General features: G+C 30.4%; 1 pseudogene; it reads left to right on the forward strand.

Moving 5' to 3' along the window:
- The window catches only part of LOC113367336, a 32249-nt pseudogene that overhangs the window by 10010 nt on the left and 7887 nt on the right, over positions 1 to 14352 (forward strand).

Genomic DNA, 14352 nt, shown 5'->3' on the forward strand with positions numbered 1-14352 from the left:
TTGAAGGTCCAGGATTAGAATTTTATTGCGATTGTCAACCAGGTATCAATCACATTATGTTTCACAAATGTTTTGTAATAAAATAGTAATTTAGAATCAAAATGAAATAACACTCATAATTATTTAAAATAGTTAACTTAGAAAATTGGCATATAATAATACCTGAACTATGAATTTGCCATTGAAGGTTGATGAACTTTCAATTACTTTTGAGTTTTATGTATTTTGAAAGTCAGTTTGATTCTTTATTATAAATTTTTATTTTAGGATGGCAAGGAAGTCTTTGCGAATTGGAAATAGATGAATGCGCTTCTAATCCTTGTCAAAATGGAGGTGTTTGTGTAGATAAACTTGCAGATTATGCTTGCGCATGCTACATGGTAAGTTTTTCATAAAACATTCTAGTTTTGTTTGAAACAAATTAAATTGCATTTTTTTTAAATATGTTGTAGAATTTGATATTCAATTCATTCTATTTAATTTGCTTTGGTAAGCATATAGTATACTAAATATATTTAGTATACTATATGCGTACTAAAGCAAATCAAATAAATGAATTGAATATCGAATTCTACAATATATTTAAAAAAAATGCAATTTAATTTGTTTTAAATATTTGGCCGGGATCGAACCGGCGGCCTTCTGCGTGTAAAACAGATGTGATAACCACTACACATTAATTTGAACCAGTTTCCGTAGAACTTTAATTTTTTAGTATGTTCATTAAGTCTAAGTACTCCATCGTTATACCAAGTAAATTGTCTAATTTTAATTTTAACAAACGTCAAAAAAACGACTCATTTTCTCAAACTTTGATGAATTTTTAAACTACTTGTCGTAAGGCCGTAATACTTCAGTATTACCAATTACTATAAGACCATGATATTTATCACCAAAAAAGTTCCATAAAAATCGGCTTAAATTTTTTTAACAACTATTTACAAGAAAACGGCTCGGTAGATTTTCAACTAATCAGTTTCATTCCCAACTAATATATTTTGAACAGTTTTGGATTTTTTAAAATCGATTCGGTAGTACGAGCTTGAATGTGGACAAAACGTTTAATTTTTTTTCAAATTACAAAGAAACGGCTCGGCAGGTCGTTGCATAAAACTGACAAACGAAAACTCTGATCGAGATACATCAAATAGTTTTGAAATTTCTGAATTCGGTTCAGGCGTTTTTGAGCAAACGTGGATGAAACTTCTAATTTTGACAAATGCCAAAAAAATGATACCAATTTTTGCTAACTTTGACGAATTTTTAAAATTAAACGACTTATTGTAGGGCCGTAATATTTTGGTATGATTTAGAAGGCCATCTATCTATCAAATCAAAATCAAATCATCTATCTATCAAAAAATCATGAAAATCGTCGAAAAAATTTTTTTAACACTTTACTACAAGAAAACGGCCCGCCGATATTTACCAAAAACTAATCAGGTAGATTCCCAACCAATATCTTTCGAATTATTTTTGAATTTTCGAAATCGATTCAGAATTGCGGGCTAAAGCGTGGACAAACAATTTTTCACTTTTCTGCATAAACTTCTTCAGGAAGTTAAAAAAAAAAAAAAGCAAAAAAATACCTATTTGAAGTGCGCAATCTAACAATTTTACGTGATGTGACCAAATTGTGAGTTTATATATTAGTTCGATATGCCTATACGTGCGTACTGAATATCCTTGACATGCTATATTGACACGTTGTTGAAGTTTAAATCGCTCTCCACTCAGCCAAAAATCTGGCAACTAAATTGTATGGTATTAAACTTCTTGATTTTTCATAAATACGTAATATTATATTATCAAATATAAATTCTTCGAGACATTGATTTCTTATATTTTTTTCGACGAATATTTAATTCGTAAAGGAAAACATAAAATCTCCTTATTAAATAAGCTTTAATGAGCGTTTTGGTTTCGAATTTAACACTTTCGGGACGGCACCGATTTCAAAACAATCTATTTTACCGGCTATAAACTTGATTTCATTGTGTAAGTTATGCAATTTGTTTGATAAAAATTTGTGGTCATTGAAGGACATACATTTATAATAATAATTTATTTTTGATCATTTTATAAAGAATGTTGACGGTCAAAACAATTTCCAAAATGCATAGCTGGTTGCTTTTGACATGTTTTACAATAAAATGCCTCCCTCCTGGTGCTTTTCTCTTAGAACAGGCAATACAATCCTTTTTCTTTCACTCGCATTTAGAATATCCTGATTAGTCAGTATATTTGGTAATTTTTTTGCTGCCATAATGGTTATTTTTCTATTATATTGGCTAATAATTCATTTGTAAAATATAAGGTAAAATAATCTATTGGATGTCTTATATTGCTTGGTATTTGTAGTCGGGGTGTTTGTTGATGTATGTCAAACTCGATTATTGAAGGAGAATCGGCACATTCGCTAATGTCTTCCCGCTCTTCATTTATTTTATCGAACTTCTTCTTTTTTTTTTGGTTGGAATATCATCATCACATTCATCACTATCATCGGTGCGAATAGTAATTTCGTAAAATTTGCCTGTATGAATGTCTATTTGAAACTCATCTTCACTACTGCTTAAATCACAAAATTACCAGTCGTTTTGCCATATTTAAAAGCCCTCGGTCGTTTTAAATATTAAAAAAAGACCATATAGCAAAGAAAAGGCTGAAAATACTACTAAAATAACTTAAAATTATTTTCAAAATACAATATAGTTTATCACTGCTATATGTAATTTATTCAACTTTTCGATGCAAACTGAGTCATTGTTTATAAAATAGTCTGTGCCTAACAGAGTATGTTCAGACAGCCGTCCCCAAAGTGTTAAAATAAATATTTTAAATAATTTGCATGTTTGATAAATGACATAAACGTCTTATATAATAAGTCAAAGAATACGACTAAACAAAGTCAACATTTACAATATAATTGCATTAGATTGAAATTTCAACATTTTTAACGAAATAAAATAGTATATCTCATCAAGCAATGCTACTTACTTGACTTTCTTGATCATCCTGCAGAAAATATTTTGACCATTATTTTAAATAGGTTACACGGGACACGATTGCGAACGACCAGTTCTGGAATGTTCTGATAATCCATGTTCCAATGGATCATTGTGTCTCATGGAATTCGGATATCCGCGTTGTTATTGTGTACCTGATTACCATGGCGAAAAATGCGACCAAAAATATGACGAATGTCAACTGGGTCCTCGGTGCATTAATGGAGGGACCTGCATAGATGGAGTAGATGGTTTTACATGCTCCTGTCCACAAGGCATATCTGGTGAGTTCAGAGAAAAAATTTTAAACTTGCATTCTGATTTTTATTATTATTTACTATTAGATAACTAATCATTATGCGAATTTAAGCACTTAAACCTAAATATCTATGCCCCAATTCATTATTTACACATATCGTGAAGTTACGACAAAAATATCAAAACATTCTAAATGTCTTGGTATTTGATAATATTTTTGGATTTTATCAAAAATCGCCATTTTGACAACCAATGGTGACTTATTTTCACACCAAACCTGATTAATCATTCATTATAAATATATTATATTCTATTATTGTCTAGGATATCACTCGACTATCTATCATTAGGTAGTGATATAATTAAAAATGTATATGCAATATCCCATTCCGAACAATTTTGTCGTAATCGTAAGAAATATTAAAAATCATGAAGTATATATATACTACAACATCTAAGATGCAAGTTTTTTAAAAACGCAAAGCATATGAATATGAATTGTCTTGTCTAGTCTTGTGGTCAAGAATAACGACGATAAACTTGCATTTCAATATTCCTAACTTAGTTCATACTTAAGTTTCGAAAAATATATCCAACTACGGAAAGTTCAAAAAATGCAAAATATTTCTTTTTCGAAATAAGTAGGTACATGCATCAGTGGCGTAACTAGACCCTCCGGGGCCCGTGGCAAAGTCTTTCGATGGGGCCCTATCGTGGTACTCAATTTTTAATTTATCTAATTTTGTTTAATAAACGCGAATAGTCATTTACACGCTGTTTTTCTACTGGCTAAAACAATTTTTAATGAATTTTATCACAATTAGCAAACCAACTTCGATTAATTTATATTTTATGGCTTTAAATTATAAAATTATACAAAGGCAGAAAAGTCAAGTATTGATTTAGAGGTATAATTATAATTTAGTTGTAATAATATAAAAATAACAAAAAATACACAAAACTTAATTTTTATTGAAAATCAACATGAAATATTAGTGAATATATTCAACGTTAGAATAAATGGAAACTAAAAAACGTATTTTTTAATAAACAAAATTTTAAATCTTAAATTTAATTATTACATAATCTTCCATTAACAATTTCTTGTTTTATTGATTTTCTTTATTTTATTGATTAAGTAGTGACGTTCGATCTTCATGGCAATTTATGATTTAACTAGTTGGTATTGGTATTTTGCCTTGCGGCAAGTTACATGAACGTCACGATATATATAATTACTCGACTTAATCAATAAAATATAATTAAATTTTTTTTATGAGTAATTAAAAGTATTCCAAGTGGATTTATTATACATAATTGAAAACGAACGAACACGTTTTCTCTAAAAGCTTATACATTTCTGAAAACGATTCAGCATTTTTGAGAAAACGTCGATCAAGTCTAATTTTGACAAATGCCAAAAGAACGATACTAATTTTTTGCAAACTTTGAAGAATTTTTAAAATTAAACGACTTGTCGTAGGTCCGTAATATTTTTAGTATGATCCACAAAACTATGAATATGACCGTCAAAAAAAATCGTCGTAATTTTTTTCTTTTTAAACTTTATTACAAGTAAACGGCCCGGCCGATCTTTACCAAAACTAATCAGCACGATTCCCAACCAATATCTTTCGAACATTTGCGGACTAAAACTTGAACGGAAATTTTTTCATTTTTCTGCAAAAATTTCTCAAAAAATCTGTTCACACACACGCACCCACAAACACATATATACTTTTTACAAATTTGGTCTCATTCGATTCAGAATGGCTTGAAACAGGGCCACGGGCCAGGAGAGGCCCATCGAGCGTAAGAAATATCTAAAGCAAACTAACGATTTATACAAAAATAAATGACTTGGACGTAGTTATCGAGCGGTATTGAACTTTAACTTGTAAGCTAATGCTTTAAAGAATTTATTTCTGCTGCAAAATATTTTGAAAAGATTTTAAAACTTTGTATGTGCTTCACTAATACGGCGAAATTCAAAATTAAAACTAAGAAAAAATACGTAAACACTTTAGGACATAAATGTCTATCAGACCTGTCACTATTGTTCCTAGGGACAGAAACTTTAGAATCTAAAGATCACATAATAATTCAGTTTTTCGAATAAGGGGAGAATATTTTTATCTGGATCATTTATGAAAAGCTCGGAAAATTATAGAAAATTAGATAGAAAAATAATTAGAATGATAATAACTATTCTTCTAATTTTATGTATTTTTATATTTTGATAAAAAATTTCCTCTTAAGGGGGCCCCGAAACAAATTTTGATACGAGGCCCCGCGAAGGCCTGCTGTCGATGCTGTGAAAAGAGTTCTTCACGTGTTCGTTTTTTATCTTAAAATTCGATAAAGTATAATTATTATATATACAATAATAAATTCATTAATTCATTCTTGATATATTATATAAACTAAAGATTTTCCGATGCAGATCCATCGCAGCTCGTTATCGCATAAAAGATAAAACACTTAAAATACTTTCGCTGTGAGGCGGCGACTCCTTTGGTTTTAACTAACTAAATATTCGGCCGAATGTAAGTTCGATGCAAGTTTGGTTGAATAATTAACTCCGACTTTAAACTTAAAAAATAAAAATATAAGTTTCAAATGAAATAAAATTTATGTACAATGTTATAAGGTATTTCCGAATCTCGATTTCCTGGGTCGGGGCCCCCTTAGGTCGGGGGCCCGTGGCATTTTGCCACCCACGCACCCTATAGTTACGCCACTGACATGCATCTATCACGTTTTGGGAGCTAGTATGTTTTCTATTTCGTTTTTGGTCATTATAATAGTTTAATACTATAATAAACAATACAAAACATCATTGCGAACAAATACAACATAAAACTACTCAAAAAACATGGTTTATAAATAAATTAATTTTAAATTATAACTTTTAACTTTTTCTATTATGCATTCATTTTTACTTTATTCACTTTTCGTTATTTTGTTTTTCGAAATACATATTTCATAGCTAATGGACTGAAAGGAGTTCGGCAAATTATATGTTATATGTGGATACAATATGGAAATATAAAAAAATGATATAGCTTTTATTGTGCGTGCGAAACCACAGATATTTTTGAAATTATCATAATCAGATTTTCGGGAATTCGTAGAAATATTTATTGTACTTCCTCACTAACATAGCTTTCAAGAAATATAAAGATGTTATATTTCTAAACACAAAGCTTAACTCAGATTTAACTAATAGTATATAGTTATTAATACACACATGGCTTTATTTACAGGTCTTCTATGCGAATGTTTAGAACTGCCTTATGGTTTATTGGATTGTTCTTATGTTCGGCCAAATTTAACTACAACCACTACCGAAATTATAACTTTTACGACAACTGAAACTACTACGATCATAGAAACAACATCTTTATCAACAACAACAGAAATTCCGACCACAGAGATACCAACCACAATAATAGCTTTTACATCGGAACCCACTAGCACAGAGCTCACTACCCATATGTTTGATATCACTACAAAAATCAATGAAGCACAAGATACTGTCGAACCAAGAACAATCGAAGAAATTTCTACCACACAAACGGAAGATTTTACGAATATAATATTTCCAACTACTTTTGCACCACAATCGTCAGTAATTAATAAATCGACGGAACATACGACGGAATTTACAACAATTACGTTCTCGCCAAGTGATCCTCAAACTACGACTATTATTTCAACTTCATCTGAAATAACTGATAGTACTATCACTACTCCTTCAGGGTTGTTAAATGTCACTGATATATCTCATTTTTCACACCGATGAACCCGATGCGAGACCAGGGCAGACATCAACCGAATCAGACACAACAATGCCCTGGACGAGTTCGTCAACTATCAGTTCAACTTTTACATCATATTTGGATTTGACGACTTCTACAGCAACGGTTGTATATGGTAACGAGTGCAAAAATTTATTCTGCGAAAATGGTGGTACTTGTATAACAACTTCTGAGGGAGCAAAGGTAAAGGTTAAATCTATGCATTTCATGCGTATAGTAATAAGAATAAAGATTACAGTTTTCTTAAAAATGCTAAATATTTTGAAGTTTTTTCCAAATTTATACCAGCTATAAAAAAAAAGCTTATAAGTATCTCATCTATGTGTGTAATCTGCTCCTCTCAACACCCTACGAATTTAATTTTCCTTACATTTTCCTGAATGTTTTTTATATTTGTGTAATATGTGAAAAAATATTATTTGTTATTCAACTACTCATCGTTTGTTAGTTTTCTTTTTTTATGGCATTAGTTATAGGTGGAAAAGCTCAATATCGTACCAGTTATTTACCTTTAGCCAATATTGGTGTTCATTACAATTCTTTATAATATTCGTAATTACGGATTTTAGTCTAATGGTAATTATAATACAACTCATATAGACCGCTTTCATTGTAATTGTTTCAATTCTGACTAAAATTGCATTAACTTTTGCAATTACATTAATTATTATCATATAAATTATTTCTTTTATTTCAGTGCATTTGTACATTTAAATACCACGGCAGCACCTGCTCAAGACCAATAAATATTGCGACAGCCGCTTTTGGTGGTACTTCGTTTTTGACACATCGTTTGCCCGATTCGGTCCTGTACGGCCCAAATCCAAGTATCGATGTGAAAGTACAGGCCCGTACTTTAGCTCCTGATGGAGTTTTATTGCATGCTACTGTTGGTGACGATGCTTATATGACTGTTTATTTGAAAGAAGGTCTATTAAAATTCGAATTCAGCTGTGGAGTGCAAACAATGGTTCTTGGAGAAACGAGAGCTCCTGTTAACGATGGAAATGAAATGGGTATAAGAGCAAGGTAAGTTGTGTAATATGATTTTTTTTTATCAAATAATAATTATTTCAACATTTCAACTATCCGCAAAGAGCAAGTAGTGAACCTTTATGAATAAAAATAAAAGCACAAAATAATCTGACAACTGACGGTGATTAGGCAAAGGTCTTAATTACTGGTTGAAGATTAATGTAGAATAGACCGTTTCTGTCTCTGGTAGTATTCTATCGGAGTTTTATTGCAAATGAGCTTAGATAATCCTTGATGCAGATTTTGTACTTGTCTGAATGAGTTTGTATATCATCGTTTACAGTACTAATATCATTTAATATTGTATTTCAATATCTTTAAATTTTAAGACGTTTAATCTGGAAGCTAATTCCCATAGTTGTATGCCTAGGCTTAACACCCTATGCTTGTTCGCTTGTCTTATACACTGTCCTATTTTCATTCCGCCTTTGAATTTAATACATTTGTGAACGAATTTAAAAATTATTTATATTATTTTTTTCAGCTTGGTCTTCAATCCAGAACATAATCACTGCAATGCTTCACTTCGAATTAATGATACTCTAACAATGAGTGGCGATCAGCTATTCAAATCATTCCTTGGTTTGCCGTGGTCCAGCAAAACTTGGTTGCATTTGGGAGGATTACCGCAATCCAATCAGAAACCAGATACCAATAAACGACAAGGTTTTGTTGGTTGCATGCGCGGTCTAAAGGTTAGATATTTGGAATGGGGGTGAATTAACATTTTTTTCAATTAATCAAAATTATATATTTTTATTTATTTTTTAACTTCCCGAAGAAGTTTCTGTTTTCATCAAAAAATCCGATTCGCTAATTTTATGTTTTCTCGACGTTTCAAGCCATTCTGAATCGAATGAGACCAAATTTGGAAAAAGAATGTTTGTAAATGTGTATGTGTGTGCGTGTATGTGAACAGATTTTTTGCATAAATCGACGTTTTCTCAAAAACGGCTCGACCGATTTCAAAAATTTAGAAGCCATTTGATGTATCTCAATGAGGACTATTGTTTTGACTATTGTGCGACGATCGGCCGAGCCGTTTCCTTGTAATTTGAAAAAAAGTGTTAAACTTTTCGTCCACATTTAAGCTTATACTACCGACTTGATTTTAAAAAATCAAAAACTGTTCCAAAGATATTATTTGGGAATGATACTGATTAGTTTTAGGTGAAAATCTACCGAGTCGTTTTCTTGTAATTAACTGCTGAAAAAAAAATTAAGCAGATTTTCATGAAACTATCTTTGGCGATGTATATCATGGTCTTATAGAACCTACTGAAATATTACGGCCTTACGACAAGTAGTTTAATTTTAAAAATTTATCAAAGTTTGAGAAAATGAGTAGTTCTTTTGACATTTGTTAAAATTAAAATTAGACGATTTACTTGGTATAACGATAGACTATTTGGTCTTAATAAACATGCTAAACAATTAGGGTCCTACAAAAAAACTGGCTCAATTATAAAAATTATTGATTTTTGAAAATTTGCTTTTAAAAAATACTCCGACCGGGTTGACGTGTTCGATTTTCAATAATGTGTAATAAATCCAATTCGAATACTTTTAACTACTCATAAATTAATTTATCTATCATGGATTAAGTCGATTATTTACACAAATCAAGAAGTTCATGTAACTTGCCTCAAGGCAAATTACCAATACCAACTAGTTAATTTTATGGAATTTCATATTTTGAATATAAATTTTATTTTGCCACTTATGTTTTAATATCCAAAACTGTTTAATTTTATTTGACATATAAACAAGTTCGAAATGCATTGGGCATTAGGGCTACTTTGGTAATAGCAATTATATTATTATTTTTGCTGATAAAATTAGCAATTATACGTTAGAAATTAATAACTGCTAACACAAATAACTTTAATATTACTTTATTAAATAAACTAATTTAAAAAATGTTATAAACAGTTACTGCATTCTAAAAAATATAAAATATATAGATATAATTTCGAATTGAAGCATGTATTCTGAATTCACAAGATATATTGTTTTTGTTTAATTAAGGTGGGTGATCAGAACGCGTCAATTTTCGAGAACGCTATCAAGGGGTCCGAAGTGGCCGAATGCTCTTCCTTTGCTTGTTTATCGAGTCCTTGTCTCAATGGCGCCATTTGCCATCAGAACGGAGAAGCCTGGTATTGCGAATGCAAAAATGGGTAAATTTGTGTATTGTAATTTATTTACCAGTAGGTATAGTGTGCAAAATTATTCAACAATTAAGTGTTATGTTTCATCTTTATCTTCCAATTTACAGATTTCCATGAATTTAGAAAGATTTCTGTATTTTATATTAATTTGTAGATTTACAGGAAGAGCTTGCGAAAAATCAATTTGTTCCAATAATCCATGTTTGTATGGCGCTACCTGCGCTCCATTTCCTGGCAGCGGATTCATATGTTTATGCCCCTTTGGAAAAACATGGACAATTTTGCGAACACAGTCAGTAATATCAAATTTATGTTGCACTTCTTAAAAAATAAATATTAATGATAAATCACTTTTTTTTCTTTACCCATTAGACTTGGAAATAGCTCAACCATCTTTTGCATCTACAATAAATGGGTTGTCGTCTTATGTGGTGTATCCTATGAATGGACCAGTTACATATAGTATGGAAATGCATTTGAAAATAGTTCCAAAAACTCAAGAGCAAATTTCCTTGATAGCATTTATGGGTCAAAATGGAGTGCATGATCAAGGAAGTGACCATCTGGCTATAAGTTATGTAAAGGGATATATTATGCTCACTTGGAATTTAGGTTCCGGTTAGTATTTAAAGAAATTTTTTAATGTTTGCCTAAAAGTAATAATAATTACAAACATACCAAACTTATGACTTATCTCTTAATACTTATCATACATTATTATAATAATGATATAGCAAGATTTACTCAAACGTGATGATGTACATATACCACTTTCTCGAAGAAAAGCTTTTATTACAATAATGCACGCAAAATAAAGAAAATTGCAAATTCAAGAGTTTTTTGCCTTTCTGTTTATTTGGTGAGGTTGTTCTTCTCTCAAGCTATGAAAATTAATGAGGACTAATGAAAAACTAACTAATAAAAATAAACTTTCGCAGTAACAATATAACTTAGCGGTTTTGATCATAAGAATGTAAAAGTTGTCTTGCATTCTTGCAAAACAAGCCATAAAAGCTCAATTATAGTAAATAAAATGAATAATAAATTTCAGACTCTTACAAAATAAACAATTAATCAATATATTTTAGCGTGCTTTTTTACATATTTTTAATGGAATACTTACTATTTATTGACTTACCTTCACTAAAGGTGCCAGACGAATTTTTACACCACGTGCGATTTCTCCACTCCCTGATGGTAGTCCACATGTTATCAAAACTGGAAGACAAGGTAGAAGAGCGTGGCTCTGGGTTGAAGGTGTTGCCAATGTAACAGGCAGGTCACCTGGACATTTGCAGAAATTGGACGTCGAACCATTTCTATATATAGGTAAAAAATATAATTCGCATATATTATTCATATTTCAATATACAATTTATAGAATAAATAAAATACTTTCATGCAATAATATACCCTATAACATGATATTATAATAGCAATATTAAAGAAATATTAAAAATACGAATTCAACGACAAAACTGGTCATCAAATTTGAACTAACAGAATTAAATATATACTGAAATTTATACAAATAAACAAAAGTTATTATATTAAATACTTTCCTGCAACTAGATAAAGAAAGAAATTAATATTAAAAAATATTTACGAATATTTAGGTGGGCACGTTTCTCGTCACTTTACACCTTTGCCTCATGATTTGCCATTACATGATGGATTTATTGGTTGCATTTACGACGTAGAACTAAGAAGTGGAAAATCGACACCTCAGATTGTTCAAGTAAGATTTATTTTAAACAACAAACTACAATTTATGTAAATAAACTACATTATAATACACATGTAATATAATAGCAATGTGTCCTGTAAAAAATGTCTGAATCAATTTTTTAATTTTAAATTTTTTTATAAGAAGTTTTGAGTAAAAGTAAAAAAATAGTTTTTCCATTGGAAATTATATAGTCTTAGTTATTTTCTTACTTTACCCTAAATTCTAAGATATTATTATTATTATTATAGTTTAACATAACTATTTTTTATCTATTTTACTAACCGCAGGGTAAGTTATTAAAATAGAAAATGAAGATTTCGAATTGTGTGTCTATGTAATATACATGCTGTGATGAATCTGCCACGTTTTAGCAAAATCCAGATTTCGATTCCATTCAGATTAGCATTAATTAATGATATTTTTAAAGAATTTTTATAGTTTTTTCTGCGGTTGTCGAGATTCAATAAAACAAATTAAAAAAAAATGCAGGTCAAAAATTATTATTAGACATATGCAATCAAATTATTAGATATTTTATAGAGGTTTCAATAATAAGTACAAATTTTGTTTACATTTCTATAGGTTCCGTACCAATTTTTATCCGTAAGAGCGCGACGCGGCGCTTATGCGCTTCGATAAGCAGCTACGCACCGCGACTGCTTTGAACATAAGTTAAAAATTTTCAAACATTTTCTAAATATGAGAATTCATAGTTTCAATAAAGTCAATTTTCAAAAACCTAAATTTAAAAAATTCTCAAAAGTGTAAATTTTGCAAAGCTTTTAAAATATTTTAAAGTTTTTAAAAAAATAATTTTCGGTACGGGAAGTTCCTGCAATTTTCCTAAAGTCATGATGTCTTGCACCACTAGTTTTATCCTAAATCATTTTACTAGGATACTCGATTATCGCACGGCAGAGGTGTATCCAGGTGTATGGTCTCTGAATGCAATTCTCAAGCGTGTTCAGATTCTGCTGGCGCTTGCATAGAGCACGGAGCAACTCGGACGTGCTTGTGTGTCCCCGGAAGGGCGGGCCCGGATTGCTCAGTGGAAAAGAACCCTTGCGAAATAGCTAATTGTCATCCAGAGGCACATTGCATAGCTAAAAGCAGAGGTGAATTTGATTGCGATTGCCCTTGGGGAAGACACGGAGCAAAATGTGATAAAGGTAATTGCCTGAAATGGAAGATCGTTTCATTCAATTTAATTTAATTTAATTTGATGAATACTATTGACAGTGAGTTTTCATTTAATACTTTGCTTTCGAAATCATTTATTTTATAACTTTAAAGGAGTTTTTAACTCCAGAGGCAAACAATATTTTCACTACCCATTTTCTTATAAGTTTTTGTGTAATGTTTTATTTAAGAATACAGAAGAAAATTAAAATTAAAAACAGTAAAAATGATTTAATTCTAGCAGGTATTATCTCAAATGGGTCTCAAAAAATTTCTACGTTATCAACCGGATGAAATACGAAAATACGGACAAAATAAAAATATCACAATATACCGACTTTTGATTTTTTTTTTAAATAGTAAAAATCGAAAAACGGGGATAAGCGTTGTTCATACTGAAATGAAGTCTATAAAAAACTCTAATTTAAAGTAAATCAGTCCAGTAATCAAAGTTTAGCAATCGTAGTATCGTGTCAAAAAAACAGTTTGGAGAAAATCGCGTTCAAAGCCTCGCAGAGGAAAGAAACAGAGGGTATTATCGTGCCCAAATATCTATATCTCCGAAAATAATTTATAATTTTAAAAAATCCTCTCGTACACAAATTCTTGAATAGTGATAATTGATTGTTAAATCTATTTCTTAATCTTCTAGGCTACAATACCCCCTTAACATATAATTCTATCACAAATTATATTAAATTGATAATATAATATATGAACAAAATCTATGCATTTAAAATATAAAAATTTTGAAAATTAAAATAGAACAGTCAAAACAATTTTTGGAACTTTTATAAATTTTGTGTGCAACGTATAACATCACCTCATCGTTTTAATCCTGTATGCATGTGATTATTACAATGAGATGTATATTAAATAACGTAATTAATTATTTCAGTACAGAATATTTCTGATTCGCTTTTTTCTGGAATTCGATCCTATTTAATACTGCCCAATGGACCAATATTAGGACCTCAATATATATTACGACTAGATATTCGGCCATTGTCTGAAAGAGGATTAATTTTATTCAGTGGTGATGCTGACAAGGGTTACTTTTGCTTAAGCTTAGAGGGCGGAGTACTGGAGCTACGAATAAAAGGTATACATTTTGTAATAGAGTAGCTGTAAGTGATGTGATTATTAATCTT

The sequence above is a fragment of the Ctenocephalides felis genome, unplaced genomic scaffold, assembly GCF_003426905.1.
Source record: "Ctenocephalides felis isolate EL2017-DRISC unplaced genomic scaffold, ASM342690v1 CF-g0.4_SCAFFOLD_01170, whole genome shotgun sequence".
In the NCBI taxonomy this organism is placed as follows: Eukaryota; Metazoa; Arthropoda; class Insecta; order Siphonaptera; family Pulicidae; genus Ctenocephalides; species Ctenocephalides felis.